The sequence below is a fragment of the Salvia hispanica genome, chromosome 3 (assembly GCF_029641045.1).
Source record: "Salvia hispanica isolate PSC_SH4W2 chromosome 3, Shi_PSC_v1, whole genome shotgun sequence".
NCBI classification, from domain to species: Eukaryota; Viridiplantae; Streptophyta; class Magnoliopsida; order Lamiales; family Lamiaceae; genus Salvia; species Salvia hispanica.
In genome coordinates, this window is record NC_142694.1 from 22,736,696 (window position 1) to 22,754,285 (window position 17,590).

Below are 17,590 nucleotides of genomic sequence, written 5' to 3' on the forward strand. Positions count from 1 at the left end.
TCCTCCGGCTCGTCCTCGGCGCTTTCGGGGCGAAAGCCCTTCCGCCCCACAAAAGTCGTCTGCCTCGGGGGCGGCCGCTTCCACCACAATAGACAGCCGCAGCTTAGCCGCGATCAGGGCGGCCGCCGCGCCGCCCCTATTGTGGCTATAGAAAAATGGGTTTGCGCTAGATAGCTTCGCATATAATTTTAGTGATAATAGTTATTTAAATCATAAAATTTGAATAAATTATTATCAACCATACAAGATTTGAAAATGGAAAATAAAATTGTGAGGTTTCAATTTTTGTCATTGTCTTATCCGTGTACAAGACATTGTATTTTATCAAAGTTCGAAACAATATAGTTAAACAAAATAAATATTTTTCCACCTTCTTTTTCTTTTCTTATTTAATAAAACAACGTTGTTTTAAGCATCACCAAAAGATGTCGTTCGGTACATGGATTCAACAATTGAGGAATCGAAACTCTATATTTAATTTTTCGTTTCTAACCCTTATAGGATTTAGATATGTGAGTCAGCGGTCCAGCCTGATCGTTTTGTGACTCAAAAGATGAAACCTGATTATTTGACATATCTGTTTTCTTTATTCAAAATTTAAAGTAAAAATTACTAAGAGTGATTGAAAACGTCGGAAATTCAAAATGAAGTTTTCCATTTCGACATTACTATTATGAAAATACATAAACTCTGATGCCTAAATTGGCAACAAAATCTAAGTTACAATTCTAATTGCAAAAATATGTGCAGAGACATTTTTGATCACTGTTGCAGGCACCAAATAAACAGGCCTCTTCCTTACACTTTGAGGAGCAGTACACATCAAGGGTAGGTCCTGAGCAAGTCCCAGTAAACAATTTGCTTATCCCTGTGCATGTAAGTGCTCCACTCACCATTGTCTCCTCTACGAATGAAATTAGTTACTATACACATATGTAAAGATTAAATCCATCAAAAAATTGATCTAAATAGGTGTGCTCAGTAGTAATACAGATATATTTTGTCACGTGATATGTTCAGCCAGCCACAAGTGCAGAAATATATTCTCTCTTATTATGATTGTGATTGGCTTGACACGTTACGTGGCAACATGTTCTATCCACTAAATTTCACTCATGTTACAAGGCACTAAATGAAAAAACGGTTAGATTGTTACAAAAATAATGTTTGGTATGATAACAGTGTACACACTAGGTTGTAATCAACGAGATGGAACAACAAGATGTGATAATAAAATACTCTAGTTAAAAGAATAATATTTTTTAATTGATTTCCGATGCTATGACTGATAATGTGGAATAATTATTGTTCGATGGAACATAGTGAAAATTACAATTTAAATAAAAATAGATCCCCATAGGTGATTTCCCCACTAAATCTTCACAATTTTTTTTAATTATAAAACATACTCATATTATAACTCGATGATAAGTCAAAAGCTCAAAAGTACAAGTGAATCAAAGTCACAATAAAAGAGAAGTAGAGGACAACAGCTACCACAGACACCCCGCGATCCTTATAAAACCAAGAACAAACCAAACCAAACAAAGACTAAATCCTTACATTACAAACCTAAAATTTCTAATTTCGAAAAAATTGATTTTGACTGTGAAACTAGAATAAATTGAAAATATACTTAATTAAATTTTATAATTGCAAAAATTAGACCTTGACCAATATGCAATAACATATCCACAAAATTATGTGGGCTAAGAAGATATGGTAAAAGTGTGTCAACTTACGAGAAGCCAAAAGGCAAAGAAGAAAGAGCGCGAGAGTTGTGAATTGTTTAGCCATATTGAGAGTATAATTTGAGGTTGATATTTGATATGCCCATTTATAGAACGGAGAATTGCATAAATTGAAGAAAAATAATAAAGCTTATTTTCCATTCATTTTTTCATGGAAAAAAATAATAAATCTTATTTTATCCAATTTTATAATGGACTCTTGTGGTTATTCTTTTTAAATTCACTCGTCTCAAATAATAAACACGACAAAGACTTTTGTGATTAGCTTTTTAAGATATTGGCGCAAAATATCACAAATCTTTTCTAATCTTTATTTTTCTCTACGAACCATAAACTTTAAACTTAGCATAAAATATTACTTTCTTTGTTCCAAAATAAGCGAGTCATATTACTTTTCTCCACGAACCTTAAACTTTAAACTTAGCAAAAAATCATGTCTATAACGGAGTACTTTATTATCCGCCTACTTTATTTTCTATTTACTTCTCGATTTTTTCTCTCTCTCATACTTTACTCCCTCCATTTTAATTCTTTAAATATAAATTTCTTAAAGTTCTATGCCCAAAAGAAGTGTTTCGCTTACCTTACGACGGATGAAGTACCTTGCATAATGTCGTGATTCTTGTATGGAGCTATTTATTTTTAGGTCAGAGAAAAATGAACGGGTCAGCCCAACTTAAGACATAAATTAGCTTGATGGGCTTTTACAAAGCATCCCAAAGTCTAAAAATATGGGGATATTTAGATCATGAATTTTTTTCAAATTATAAAAGATTTGAAAACAGAATACTAGATCACAGTTTCATGTTGACAAATGTAACATCTGTATATAAAACGCATGATACCTAAAATGAGATATTTCGGTAAATATTTTCCCCTTTATTTCCTTTTCTCATTTTAACGAAACAACATTGTTTTAATAATGAGTGAACTACATAAACGGTACATGATCTTTCATTTTCGCACATAAATGGTACCTGATCTTTATTTTATATCGTTTTTGGTACCTATTAATCCCATTTATGGTATCTGATGCAATTTTCACCCCAAAATAGCCTCTAAACAAATTCATTTTTCCATTTATATCATAAAGGGTATTTTGGGCATTGACAAAACTAGTACCAAAAGTGATATTATAATACCTTCTCTCATTCTTCTCACTCTTTATACTATTATTATTAATTAATAGAGTAAACTACATAAATGGTACCTGATCTTTCACTTTCGCACGTAAATGGTACCTGCTCTTTATTTTATATCATTTTTGGTACCTATAAATCACATTTTGATGTGAAAGTGAAATAGAGTGAAAAACGATATAAAATAAAGATCAGGTACCATTTACGTAGTTCACTCTAATTAATATTATTATTATTATTTTGATGTTATAAATTAATAATTAATTTATTTTTTAATATCATTTAAATTTATTTAATCATTATAGTTATAATTATATTTAATTATTATAATAATATTATTGTTATAATAGCAAAAACTAGTAATAATTAATAAATAATAATTAAGTATTATTTTATATTAAATTAATAACTATTCAATAGAGTCCTAATTAAAATCTAAAACTGTGAATTGTATTCATAATGATAAAGAGTTGAATATTTTTAGTTAGGTGTTTTAATCCTAAAATAAGTATAAATAATTTAATTAAAAATATTCAATTGATTTAATTACTTTAAATAATTAATTTAATTAGGTGTTTTGTTATTGATTTATATTATGAATGCAATTAGATGTATGTATAAAACACTAAAAAGAAAGGTCAAAAAGAAGAGAAAATGAAAAACGAGGAAACATACACTAAGAAAAAAAAAAGAAGAAAGGAAGATAAAATACTAAAAAGAAAGAAGAAAATGAAGAAAAAAGAAAGAAGAATAAACTAAAGAAATAAGAAAGGAAGGAAAAAAATCACAAATTTGGTTCTATTTAATTGAAATTTCCAAAAATATCCTCCATAACAAAAAAATCACATGTTTGGTACCTAGGGTTATTTTTGTCATGGGGTACCAAAAACGATAAAAAAAAAAAACCAGGTACCATTTTTGTGCGAAAGTGAAAGATCAGGTACCATTTTTGTAGTTCACTCTTTAATAATCGGCGAAGGACGTCGGTTTATACATGGATGCGACAATTAAGTAATTGAAACTTCGTATTAATAGTATTTCGTTTCCAAACCTCATAGGATTGGTCAAAATTTATGATTTAAATAGTTATCATCCTAAAAGCTTGATCCTTATATATATGAGTAGACTTAGCCTGACTCAAGATTCAAAACATCAGACCCGGTCATTTTGACACCTCTAGTCTGATTACTTCTCCATTTTCTTTGTTCAAAATTCAAACTTACACTTACAAATGGTGTCTTAAAATGTCGAAATTAAGTTACTATTTCGACATTGCCATTGCCACAATCATGGTCGATGTGTATTCTTACTTTATTCTTACTCTTAGTTCAGTTTACTATCTCCTCATGTAACATAATAAACAATTTTTTCTTAATTTTTGTCACGAAAAGAAATACTCCCTCCGTTTCTTCATAGTTGAGGCGGAATTTTTTGGTACGGAGTTTTAGAAATGAATGTTGGGTGTGTTAAATAAATAGATAAAAAAGTAAGAGAGATGAAAAGGTAGAGAGAATAAAGTATAAAGTGAATAAAGTAGAGAGAATAAAGTAAGAAAGAGTAAAGTAAGAAAGAGAAAAAAGTTACCATATATAGAAATGACTCAACTATGAAGAAACTTCCCAAAATAGAAAAATGACTCAACTATGAAGAAACGGAGGGAGTACATCAATTATGATGGAATGGAGGTAGTATAATCTTAAAAGCCTCTTAATTTCATGTAATCAAATGATACAACATTATTAACCTCTTATCAAAGTTACAATTCTAACAAAATGCAACATTGTTAGTATAAGTTTCCGCCGCCGCTCTTAGCAATTTTTTTGGCAGATACATATGGAGCTTCTGCATGAACCAGCTAAGAAGCCCTCTTTCTTACAAACTGAATTGCAGTAGTCAGCGTTAGAGCTTGAGCAATTCCCCTCAAACAAATACTCCTTCTATCCCATTTCTCCCATTAGAAATAAAACGTTTTCCTTTTTAGGTTGTCCCAATAAAAATGAAACGTTTCCTAAAATAAAAATAACAATCTCTCTACTTTTTCTTCTATCTTACTTTACTCTCTCTTCATTAACTCACAAAACACATTGCATAAAATCTTGTGCCGGAAACCAAATGTTGCATATTTATTGGGACGGAGGGAGTAGCTTTTGGCTGAGCATTCAGCTGCTTGAGTCACTATTATCTCCTCTGCAAATTAAATTAATAAATCAGGGATAAAGAATTTATCAATATATTTAAATAGTAATCTTGACATATTGTCATATTTGTGTCTAGCTAGCTCCCTCCGTCCCACGTTACTTAAGGCGTTTCTTTTCGACACGGGATTTAAGAAAATTGTGTTTAGTGAGTTAAATAAGTGAATAAAGTAAGAGAAGGGTGAGAGAATAAAGTAAAAAAAAAAGAATAAAGTAGGTGTGATTAGATGTTCTGTCTTTAGTCAAAAAGAGATATGACTCAAGTAACTTGAGACAACCCAAAATAAAATACGACTAACGTGGGACGGAGGGAGTATAAAATTATATAGATGTAAAAAAATGGATTCTTTTTTTGGACAGAATGTAAATATATGCAATGAGTGAGATGGAAAAATAACATTTGATAACAATCTAGCTATTCTAGTAATCAAAAGGATATAGGAGTAGTTTTTAACTGATTTCCAAAATGAAATAATTTACATGTTATTATCCAAAAGATTAGTAGGCTAAGAATAGATTATGAAAGTGTGTAAACTTACGAGAAGCAAAGAAGAGGCAAAGAAGAAGGATCGAGAGAGTTGAGAATTGTTTAGCTATTTTGAGAGTGAGGTTTTAGGTTGATATCTAACTTCACACGTTCATTACCTTTTATAGTGTAAACTTGCATAAATTGAAGAAAAAAATAGTATTATGTTTATTTGAATTGCATTGATAACAAATTTCTATTATTTTTACATAGAAATTAGAAAGACAATGGAGTTCTATTTTGGTTTTTTTTTTTAATGCACTTATCTCAAAGTAAAAACCTGTCAATCTATCAAATATGTTAGCAATATAGTGGCAATGTATGATAACGATATGATACTTTTTATATGGTATCCATTGACCTCTATTTGTAAGCTCCAATAAAGAGTTATTGTAAATTTACATAGTTTTTAACTATGACTCTACGAGTAAAAGTCTTTCCTTTATAATTAAAATAGTTGACTGAACTATATAAACAGTCTTTGATCTTTTAATACTCTCTCCGTCCACGAAAGTAATATTTTAATACTCTCTCCGTCCACGAAAAATAGATCATTTTCCAATTTTTATTGCCCACGAAAGATGGATCAAGTTTGAAAAAAGACTTCATATTTGCTACCTAACACAATTGTCTACGAAAGGATCAAGAGCGCGAAAACTGTGAATTGTTTAGCCATATTGAGAGTATATTTTGAGGTTGATATTTGATATGCCCATTTATAGAATGGAGAATTGCATAAATTGAAGAAAAATAATAAAGCTTATTTTCCATTAATTTTATCATGGAAAAAAATAATAAATCTTATTTTAATCCAATTTTAGAAAAACTTTCCATTTTGTTATATATGGAAAGATAATGGACTACATCAAAAGTCTCTAACGTTTCCAAAAGATACACTGCAGGCCCCTAAGGAAAAAAAATACCTCTACATAACCCTACCCTTTTACATAATCACAAATCGGATATTTGTAGCCATTTTTCGGACCAAATTGTCCAAATGGCTTCAGGGGCATTTTAGTCAATTTATTAAAAGCTGTAGACCTACTCGACTGTCTTGCAGCAGACCTACACTCTAATGTCATCATATTTGAAATTTCCGACGATATACATGTTAGAGTTTGTATACTAGAAATCATGTTTCGAGTGATTGAATACTGTAAAACTCTTATTTTATTTTCCAAGTAATAAAACAGATTATTTTTGTCATAATGTTGTTATGTTTTACATTTAATGAATGTTAATTGCATGTTTAAATGTATAAGTTAACTTAACAAAGTCTAAGTCTTTGTTTTAGTGGACCAGTTGTGGGCGGCGTCCACTTTAAGGTAACACGGTCAGTCCTAAACAAAGAAAAAGAAGAATTTCACAACCTAGATGGAATTAGACTATCCATCGTGAAAGGTTGCAATGTCAGTCCGCATATTTCTAAGCCTTACTGAAATAAGATGACATTGGTATGGTATAGCACTAAACGGATCTAACAGCAAGACTTGTCCTTGGGCTATCTACTGAAAGGCGAGGTCTTGATAAATATTTGTTTCTTAATCAATATAGGTTAGCATTGAGCATACGGTATTGATTATGCATTACTTTGACTTATCAAATGGTGCGGGTTTTTCGTAACCCAATAATCCTGATATATTGGGTAGTAGTGATTAATATCTAGCGGTGCTAGGATTGCTATTATATTGAATCGTGCGCGAGGTGAGTCTCGCTTGATAATGTCCTCAAGAGGAGCGCGAAACAAGGTTTTATTATTCGGAACCTAGCTAGTTGGAGTTTGATCACTCTATGAATAATAAATAAGCGTTTCATGCTAAGTCCACTCTTGGAATTAATAAGAAATTAATTAATTAAGTCCATAGCAGACATTAATTAATTAATGGACATTTTTATCTTAAGCGCAGGAAATGAAAGTTAAAACGAAAACCCGGATTACTTATAATTTCAGATTTGGATGGGGAGAGTTCAATATTACTTCTGTAGTGGCTGCTCATAATATTCCAATTAAAGCTTATATTAAATTGTGGGTTCAATTTAATTAGTAAAAAGTAAATTGGATGAGCCCATATCCAAAACCTTCTATAGATCCATGTCTGGGCCTAAAAGGAACTTAATATAAATAGGAGAATAAAGGAAAGAGAAATAATAAATTTTTTTACACAAAATTTTCGCCCCCCTCTATTCTAGAGGAGCTCGAAATTCTCTCGAATTAGGATAAAGATTTCTTCTGTCTTCTTTGTTTAAGTCCTAGTATTCCGGTGAGATCAGCCCACACTGATAGCGGAGTACAGTTCGGGAACCAGAGAGGATATATGTGGTCTAGTATACAAAGCGTCACGTGGAGAAGCTGCTAGCCATATTCAATTCTTTGGAGAATTAATTAGGTATTATTCTTGCTCCGTAGAAAAGCATGTTTTAGGTTTCAATATTCTTAAATCATGATTAATTCAAGTTATGAGCATGATACGTGTGAGAATTACACGAATAGATTTTGTCTAAATAACCTGCTAAATAGATCTGATTATTATGTGATTTATTTGCTCGATTAATAATTGTTAAATTATGATAATGCAACGCAAAACGCTTCCACTGCCAGTTCCTTCAATTGGTATCAGAGCCAGTCTTCGGCTCTGATTATTTGGATTTAAATTTCGCGAAATTCATGTATGCATGTATTATTTGATTTCGAAGCATGTTCTTGTTTTATTGTTTAATCTTTATGCATGATGAACTCAAGAACATTCGAATCATAGAACTTGAATTTTCGAACGCACGAGATGTCCGATTCGTCGGCGCCTGTGCCAGGCGAATCGCACAACATGCGATCGGAAGAGGGATGTCGAATTAAGTGGGAGCTTGGGAGGTGATCAACCGGCGACGTGCAGACGAGCGTGGGCTCATGCACGCTGCCGGCGTGACCGCCGGTCCTGGAGGGCCTCGCGACTCGCGCCGCCACAGAGACCGCGGGAGGTTCTCGCTCAGCCACGCCGGTCGCCGACGCTGGTGGAGGGAGGCGGAGCTCGCTGCTCGTCCGAGAGCAATGACTGTCTTCTCCGCCGGAGCTAACCCTAACCCTAACCCTAACCCTAAACACTAACCCTAGTCGCTCATCCCTAGCGACGCGCGACCGAGAGCAGCCACGCCGGGAGCGGTGGCTGTTGGACCGCGCGAGACCATCGGGGCTGTGGGAGATCGTCGGAGCAACGCGGTTGTAGCCGCTTTCTGGTTTGACGTCACCGGAGGGAGAGTCTCGGCGTTATGTTGCCGCGAGAACGGGAAGAGGAAGCGGCGCGCCTTCGGACGCGGGCTGCCGGCGACGCTGGAGAGCGAACTCGCCATTCCGGCGAGCGTATCGCCGGTGTATCTTCATCGCGTTGATTCGTGCAAACCTCGAACAACGAGATATCGATGAATGATTATTTTAATGATTATTTAATTCCTAAATTAAAAGATATCATTAAAAATAATATTATTTAATGAAATAAAATATTTTAGGAAGATTTTCCTAGATTTTAGGAATATTTTGATTATTTTCCATATCTATGGAATATTTTATATCCTAGATGATATAGATAAGAATAATTTAATAGTTTCCTAATTATTATATATATCTAGAATCCTTATTAGGATAGATATGTAAGATTACATTAAATGATATAATTATTTTCTTCCTAATCTTGAACATGGATATTATATAAATTTAATTTTTCATGTCTAATTAAGATTTAAATAATGTACTTTATTTTAGATATATCTTATAGTATGACATGAATAAGAATTAAAATCTAGATTAATTAATTCCTAAACTAAGATACTAAAGATAATAAAAGATTTAATTATCCAGTCAACTAAATACCAACAGAATTTAATTAGTCTTAATCCGCCTTAAGGCTAAAGGATAATTAATGAAAAACCATAACCCAAATATCTAAGCAATAATTATGAACTTCAAGTTTATATTTGGTCTCCATCGGTTGGACTGCCAAATTTTGTGAAGCTAGTTTCTAATATTATAGCCACCCACTCTGTGGGGACAATAATCCTACGAAACAGTAAGTTAATAAGGGCGGACTTCTCACATAATAAATAGAATGAACTAGAAAGTGGTTCCTAATATTATCGGCACCTGCTCTGTGGGAACGATAATCCTAAGGAACTACGAGTTTCAGGGTTCAATCAGAATTTATGAGATAGTTTGATTTAGTTATCAGCACATGAACATTGTCATGGCATTGTGTTGTAGAAATAAAATTCTATAATGCTAAATTTGATTGTCGTGCTTAGGCAACATTAGGCGGCTATGCCATTTTGTGGTCTCTGGACTAGTCGTCGGTGTTGTGACCAGTAAACTTGTCAAAATTTTAATGCGTATTAACCTCCTTCGGAGAGTACAATTTATTAATTTTGCTGTTGTAAGATTTTGAAAGGTTTTATGGTTAATCTACTCAATTTCCTTACATAAGTTTATGACAAATAGTAAATTTTTCTGTTTGTAGTGCAATAAAATCCGTCAAGATGTCTTTTAATCCTCTTTCTGCAATTCTCAAAGAAAACAAACTCGAGGGCCAAAATTACATAGAATGGAAACAAAATTTGGATATCGTTCTCACAACTGAAGAGTACAAGTTTGTGCTTACTACTCCACGACCTCCAGTGCCAGCGGCTAATGCCGCGCAGGGACTGCGAGATGCGCATAGACGGTGGCATAAGGCGAATGAGATGGCTAAGTGCTATATGTTGGCATCTATGTCATCAGTACTCAAGCAACAACATTCTGGCATGGAAACTGCCGCCGAAATTATGCAAATTCTTGCGAATCTTTTTGGTACTCAGAATTGAACGGCTAAGTCTCAAGCCTTTCGGAGTATCATGACGAAGACTACGAAGGAAGGCACGTCTGTGAGGCAACATGTCCTCGAGATGATGAGCCACCTAGCTTCCAGCAGTTCAAGCTCAATTTTGAGATGAACAAGCGGGATTACACTTTGGCTGAGCTGCTGACTGAACTTCAGTCGGCGGAGGACCTTATGGTTCAAGCTAGAGTAGCTATGCTGAGTCTGGCGCCTAATTCCTCTTGCTCTAAGCCTCGCGCAGGAAAGAAAAAAGCACCGAACCCAGTGGTAGCTAAGAATGCTAAGGGAAAGAAGAAGAAGAAGAAGAAGAAGAAGAAGAAGAAGAAGAAGAAGAAGAAGAAGAAGAAGAAGAAGAAGAAGAAGAAGAAGAAGACTGATAAGAAGCCTACTGGAAAATGCTTCAAGTGTGGAGAGAAAGGTCATTGGAAGCCAGACTGCCCTAAAAAGGGCAAGGCTACAGGTATGCACCATGCTCTAGTAGTCGAGTCATGTTTGGCTTCGACATCTACTCATACGTGGGTTATTGATACTGGAGCAAGTGTTCATATATGTTTTGATCCTGACTTAATGCAGGTGGCAAGATGGTTACATGATCGTGAGATCGAAGTCCAGCTGGGCGACGCTACTAAAGTAGCGGCCGTTGCAGTGGGAGACGTTTATTTGCGTTTTCCTAGTAATAGATTTTTTATTTTGAAGAATGTTTTGTTGATACCTTCTTTTAGAAGAAATTTAATTTCAGTTCCTAAATTGTCTTTTGATGGATATTAGATTTCTTTTAATGACAATTGCGTTATTAAGAAAGATGGTTCTTATATCTATCGTGGTACCATGGAAAACAACCTGTACACAATCACTTCTACACAGTTTAATCAACGTAAATCAGAACTCAATGCTACATCGAAAGTTTCTAAGAAAAGAAAAAAACATTCAATTTCAATGAACGAAACGTACTTATGGCACCTTAGACTTGGTCATGCCAACGAGAGAAGGATTCATGCGATGGTTGATCAAGATCTCATTATAGGTCTTGAGAAGGAACCGCTCTCAAAGTGTGAATCCTGTTTGGAAGGCAAGATGACCAAGAAGAAATGAATATTTTTTTGGACATAATGTAAATATATGCAATGAGTTATATGGAAAAATAACATTTGATAACAAACTAGCTAGTCTAGTAATCAAAAGGGTAATTGTTTTGGACATAATGTAAATATATGCAATGAGTTTTATGGAAAAATAACATTTGATAACAAACTAGCTAGTCTAGTAATCAAAAGGGTAATAGGAGTAGTTTTTAACTGATTTCAAATATGAAATAATTTACATGTCATATCCAAAAGATTAGTAGGCTAAGAAGATATTATGAAAGTGTGTAAACTTACGAGAAGCAAAGAAGAGAAGAAGAAGGATCGAAAGAATAGAGCCTTGTTTAGCCATTTTGAGATTGAGATTTTGAGATTGATATTTAATATGATAACATTAGCTACCTTTTATAGAGTGGAGAATTGCATAAATTGAAGAAAAATCATACTACTAAAGCTTATCCCAATTTTCCATTACTTTTACATGGAAAAAATGTATTCTTTTCATCACATTTTATAACAGTTTCCATTTTAGTTTACATGTAAAGACAAATTTTAGTGGTAATTGTTTTTTAAAGCACTTGTCTCAGGTAATAAACATGTCAACGGACTAAAATGCTAGCAATAATATAGCCACAATCCACAATCTAGCAATGACAAAAAATTTACGATAATAGCATGATCTATCTATCTATGCATATATATATAGGGATGTACTCATATCCTTTTTATATATATTGTTCTTTTTCCTTCTCAATCTCAGCCCCACAATTTAAAGATCTAATGGCCAAAAATAGGGCCACTTGTGTTTAATTAAAATATTAAAAAAAAAATCGAAAAGGGCCTTGTTGGTATACACAAATCAATTAGTTATGGTAAGTTCCTTGATTATCTCCCTAGCAAATATCACGATTCTTTTTTCTACAGATTACACGCTCTTCTTCTGTTTTCTTCTCTCCCTCATCGTCTTTTCTTCTTTTTTATTCTCATCATTTTTTCTTCTTTTTTCTTCTCTCCCTCATTGTTTTTTCTCCATTGAAGACTTTCTCAAGAAATTGTTGTCGTTTTTTTCAATTGAAGACGTCTGGTGTTTAGGGTTTTCGTCACAAAACCAAATTGTTGGAGTATTCATTCACGACGCCTGAAGAGTGGAGGATTGAGAGAGCGAGTAGAGTGGTGGAGAGATTCACTCAAGACGCCGATTTCCAATTCATCCACAATTGCATTTCCGATCTCTTCGCGCAACGGTTGAGATCTATGGTTTTCTGTATTAGTTTATGATTGATTCGTTCTTGTATTTAGTTTTATTTTGCATCATTTGTCATTTTATTTTCATGAAATCATCTATTGCTTATAGATTTTCGTGTTTTCTTTTCATCAGTTATAGCTTGTAAATTTTCGACAAGTAATGTACTATATTAAATGTATAATGTAGATTGTATTAATGTACGATTATAGTTGTATAATGTATATGCAAGCTTTGAATAATGTACATTGCAATGGGTTTAATATGTGACAGAAGTTAAATCCATTCTCCATTGGGTTTAGCAATCCATGGGGCTAGGTTGTAGTACCCACTCACAAACGGAACCATCCCAAAGGGCAGAGAGTTTGAATCATCCCCCTTGCGTTTAGCAACCCATAGGGCTAGGCTATAGCACCACCACAGGAATTAAATTTTATTTTTTAATGCGTTTAAGATTTGGTACAGTAAATTATGTACCAATAGTATCTAATAATGTGCACGGATCAATGTAATGTATAGATTGAATAGAATAATGTTGAAAGGAAATTGTGTCCATGCCCTTTGGGTTTAGAAATCCATGGGGCTAGGTTATAGTACCCAATCACAAACGGAACCATCACAAATGGCAGAGAGTTTGAATCATTCCCCTTGGGTTTAGCAACCCATGGGGCTAGGTTATAGCACCACAACATGAATTAAATTTTATTTTTTAATGCGTTTAAGATCTGATACAGTAAATAATATACAAATAGTATCTAATAATGTGCACAGATCAGTGAATAATGTACACATCGTCCATTACTACAGGACAAAAATCGTCCATTATTGGGTAAATAAAATCCATTACACTGAAATATTTGTACATTATGTTTATCAGTTAAAACTACTCATAAAATCACAACAAAAACGTCTCATAAACATATACATTACAAGACACAAATCGTCCATTGCTGAGTAAATAAAATTCATTACATTGAAATATTTTCACATTATGTTTATAAGTTAAAACTACTCATACAATCAGAAGAAAAACGTCTCAGAAACATATACATTACAGGACACAAATCGTCCATTACTGAGTAAATAAAATCCATTACTCGGCTTCCTCTTCTCTGCATCTTCATGAGAGGTACTAGCCTCGGCCCTTTGATGTACAACCAATATCTCCCTGAATTTTTGCGCAATTGCAAGTGGAAGAACATCATCCACTGCTTCGTCAATATCCAACCTTGGCTGCTTCGATGCTGTCCAAAAGTCAGTAATGTATCGCATTAATGCACAACACTAACTGTATAATGCGCAAAGTTGATCAAATAATGCATTGATGAATATTACATTCTCTCAACCATTTACCTATTTAAAATCAGAAGCATCCGTATTAAATCTAAAATCATAATGTACACCACTCCCTACACTAATGTACATATAGCAGCAAATAATTCACAAATGAAAATTAAAACCCCAAAAAACTTTTGTACACCACTCCCTACTATAATGTACATATGGCAGCAAATAATGCACAACTGAATACAAAATTCACTCATTTATGGGGAGGATATCAAACAGATGGATGTAGCTTCCATCAAGAACATTATGCACAAAACATATTAAAATAATGTATACATTCCGTCAAATGATGCACGAAATAATATAACAGTCACCCAACCAGAAACCAGAATGTATACCAATCCATAAATGTACAGAACAAATAATACAAATAATGCAAATAATGCAAAAATTTGTTAAAACAGCCCCCTACAATACTAAACAAATAAATGCAAATAATGCACAAATGATAACAACATTCACTCATTTACAGGCTTTTTATCCAACTGATTTATGTAGCTTCAAACAAAATAAAATGCACAACAAACAATTCCTACAATAATGTAAACATTGCATCAAACAATGCACGAATAAATACAACATTCACTCAATTACAGGCATATTAGGCTGTCAAAATTGCTCACCGGCAGTCTGGGTCGGTTGGCTTTTGAAAGGCCTGCCTCGTTTCGTCATCCTAGATCTGTGAGACAAACAAAAAATCAAATCGGATATAATTTTCTCTCCCAAATCGCCCAACACACAAGTGTAAACCAGTCATTAACTACATACTTCAATAATGGACAGAACCCTAACAACAATGAATACGATTTTACGATTTACAAAAATCTCGACCGAAACAAGTACGGAAAACTTGATCTTGTTTGGGAGAAAACATTGAATCAACGATTAGGTTGTTAATTGGTGGTGATAATCACCGATTAAGAGTGGGTATTACGAAAAATTGAAGCATTTAAACTCTACCTTGTTGTCGACTTGATGGTCGCGCGCGAAGGGAGTGAGGTTTCAACTATGAAACGACGTGTGCAGTTGATTTATCGACGGAGAGAAATGAGCTTTCCGGCTGCTAGGGTTTTGAATGAGGTTGAAATTTGGGGAGAAGATTTTGATGGGAGACGTCTGGAGTGAGAGAGAGTGGGAATGGTATGTGAATCAGTTTCTCCAAAAATACCGCTTAATTAGCGGACCAGCAGTTCTAAAACGTGTGAAATTAGATGTGTGTTTACAGGTATACTACCCCTATAATGCACAACGGATATCAAATAATGCAACGCGGAACCAATCATCTCCTTTTAATCTAGTCTGTCCATTTCATCAATCTAATGGTTGATATTAAGAAGGAAATAGACACTAAGGGGGCAATAGGACCTTAATGCACCCCTATATATATATATATATATATATATATATATATATATGGGCATGTTAGGGTGCCATCACCCCTTAAAATAACACCATACTACCATTTCTAGCCAATCATTTGTACACGTGGACGAATAATAAGCTGCCATGTGGCAAAAAAAATTCTGGAAAAAGATGGGCAGCAATATGCTGGTCTTTATACATCAATTTTTTTTGAACAGCAATATCCGACACACTATACAGCAATCTATAGATTGCTGTGTAGTGTTTGTAATATTGCTGTGTAGCGTTTATAATATTGTTGTATAAGCGATGTCACGGTGTCATTTTAAAACAAACCTATATATATATATATATATATATATATAGGAAAGTGATCAATTGCTAACTAATTAATAATCACAAATTAAGACCAAATCTTAGCCATTAGATTAGTAGATCGAATGGTTGAAATAATGACACATGAATTATATTTTAAATTAATAAAATTATTAAATAAACTTAAAGGGTATTAATGTCAATTCCCTCTTGTCAAAATCATCTCAAAACTTTAAATTTACGTAACTCTCTCGATTTAAATTATTATTTCGCAAAAACTATATCAAATTAAAGATAATTTTATTTGAATTCCAACGAGATCTCATTGCATATGTTCCGACGATGTTCGGGTGATGAAATTTGATCAATTATATTTCAATTTCCGTACATGTTGATAAGCAGATTTTATCAACCAATGCAAAAAAAAAATCTCAATATAATGTATGCAAAATCTCAATATAGTGTAAGTAAAAATATCAATAAAATTGTGTGGATATTTTCTTGTACTTGTGTTGATATTCTCATGTCATATTGTTGATATTTGTAATACATTATTTTGATATAAAAAAAATAAGTATACATTATTTTGATATCATGTCACTTTCCTGAGTGATAGAACCCAACGAAAATAAGTATACTTCGAGCCTTGGTGTACCCTTACAATGGCGAGATCATACCAAGATCTAATAAAACTATGCAGTCTTGCATACCATGCCAAAGTGGCGACGCGACACAAATACGACGACGTTTATGACACATTAAGACCACGTGTAGAATGGCAATCGAAAAGACTATGTGACACGGCAAGAAGAAGACTTTGAAGAGGCAACCATCAAAATTTAGTTATTTTCGACGATACGACGAATCTCGACTTGGAATCCACGGTTTCATAGAACGACGTTACCATGATCCGGTTCGGGAGAGATGTGCGAGGAAGTGCGACCTTCGTAGTTAGAATGACCGATTTTTTTTTAAAATCAACAGTACTTACTTGGATCTTAAGTTCTTTTCGGGACGTTTTGAATAACCATGAACCCTTATCTATTTAAACACCTCGTTTGACTCACAATTTGCAAGTGATACCCATTATTTCTTTTCCTATATCGAGTCATGACTCACTTGGCGTGAAATTTGTGTTTGCCCTTATAACTTTGGACCTCATGTTTGAGTAGTATTCTTCAAATTCATAGAACGATATTCGATTTTATGAGCTTCCGTCATTGAACCTCATTCCTAAAGTTGTTTGTAGTTATGACCTTCAGTATGATCACATCTCCAGACCTGTTTTTCTTCAAAGGATGGAATATTCTTCTTGGAACTTTGGTTCACCCCTTTATTTTGTAACCATGTTTGTGGTAAGCTCTTTTTGGCAGAAGTGAAATTCTTTTTAGCTCGGTTTCACTACATATACTGTTTCACACTCAATGATTTTTCTTTCTTCGGCTCCAAGTTAAGACTATCATGTTCTCTTCTTCCTTAACGGTTCCGAAAGGTTCCAATCATTTTGAGTTGCCCTCAACAAACCCGTTAAACCATTGCTAGTGCAACTTCATGACATTTGTCTATATTTATAAATTCTGACGCGACAGATTGTTTTAGGCCTTGACATGTTTGATCAATAACCGCTGTCCGAAATTTTTGCAAATTTTGATCGGGCAGTCTGGTATGGGATTTGAGATTTCTAAAGCTTTTATTCACCTTACCATTTTACTTTCGTATTTGCGTTACTCCTCTTCGTTCGTTGTACTGAGACCCCTTTGAGACCACATTTTTG

At 33.8% G+C, this 17,590-nt stretch overlaps 1 long non-coding RNA gene across 1 annotated transcript; it reads right to left on the minus strand.

Moving 5' to 3' along the window:
* Window positions 1-622: 622 nt before the first annotated feature.
* Window positions 623-1,794, minus strand: LOC148930386 (uncharacterized). Its single transcript, XR_016136525.1, has 2 exons — window positions 1,743-1,794; window positions 623-904 (listed from the first exon to the last, which is right to left on the minus strand). It is a non-coding gene; the product is annotated as an uncharacterized LOC148930386 (long non-coding RNA).
* Between the last annotated feature and the right edge of the window lie 15,796 nt (window positions 1,795-17,590).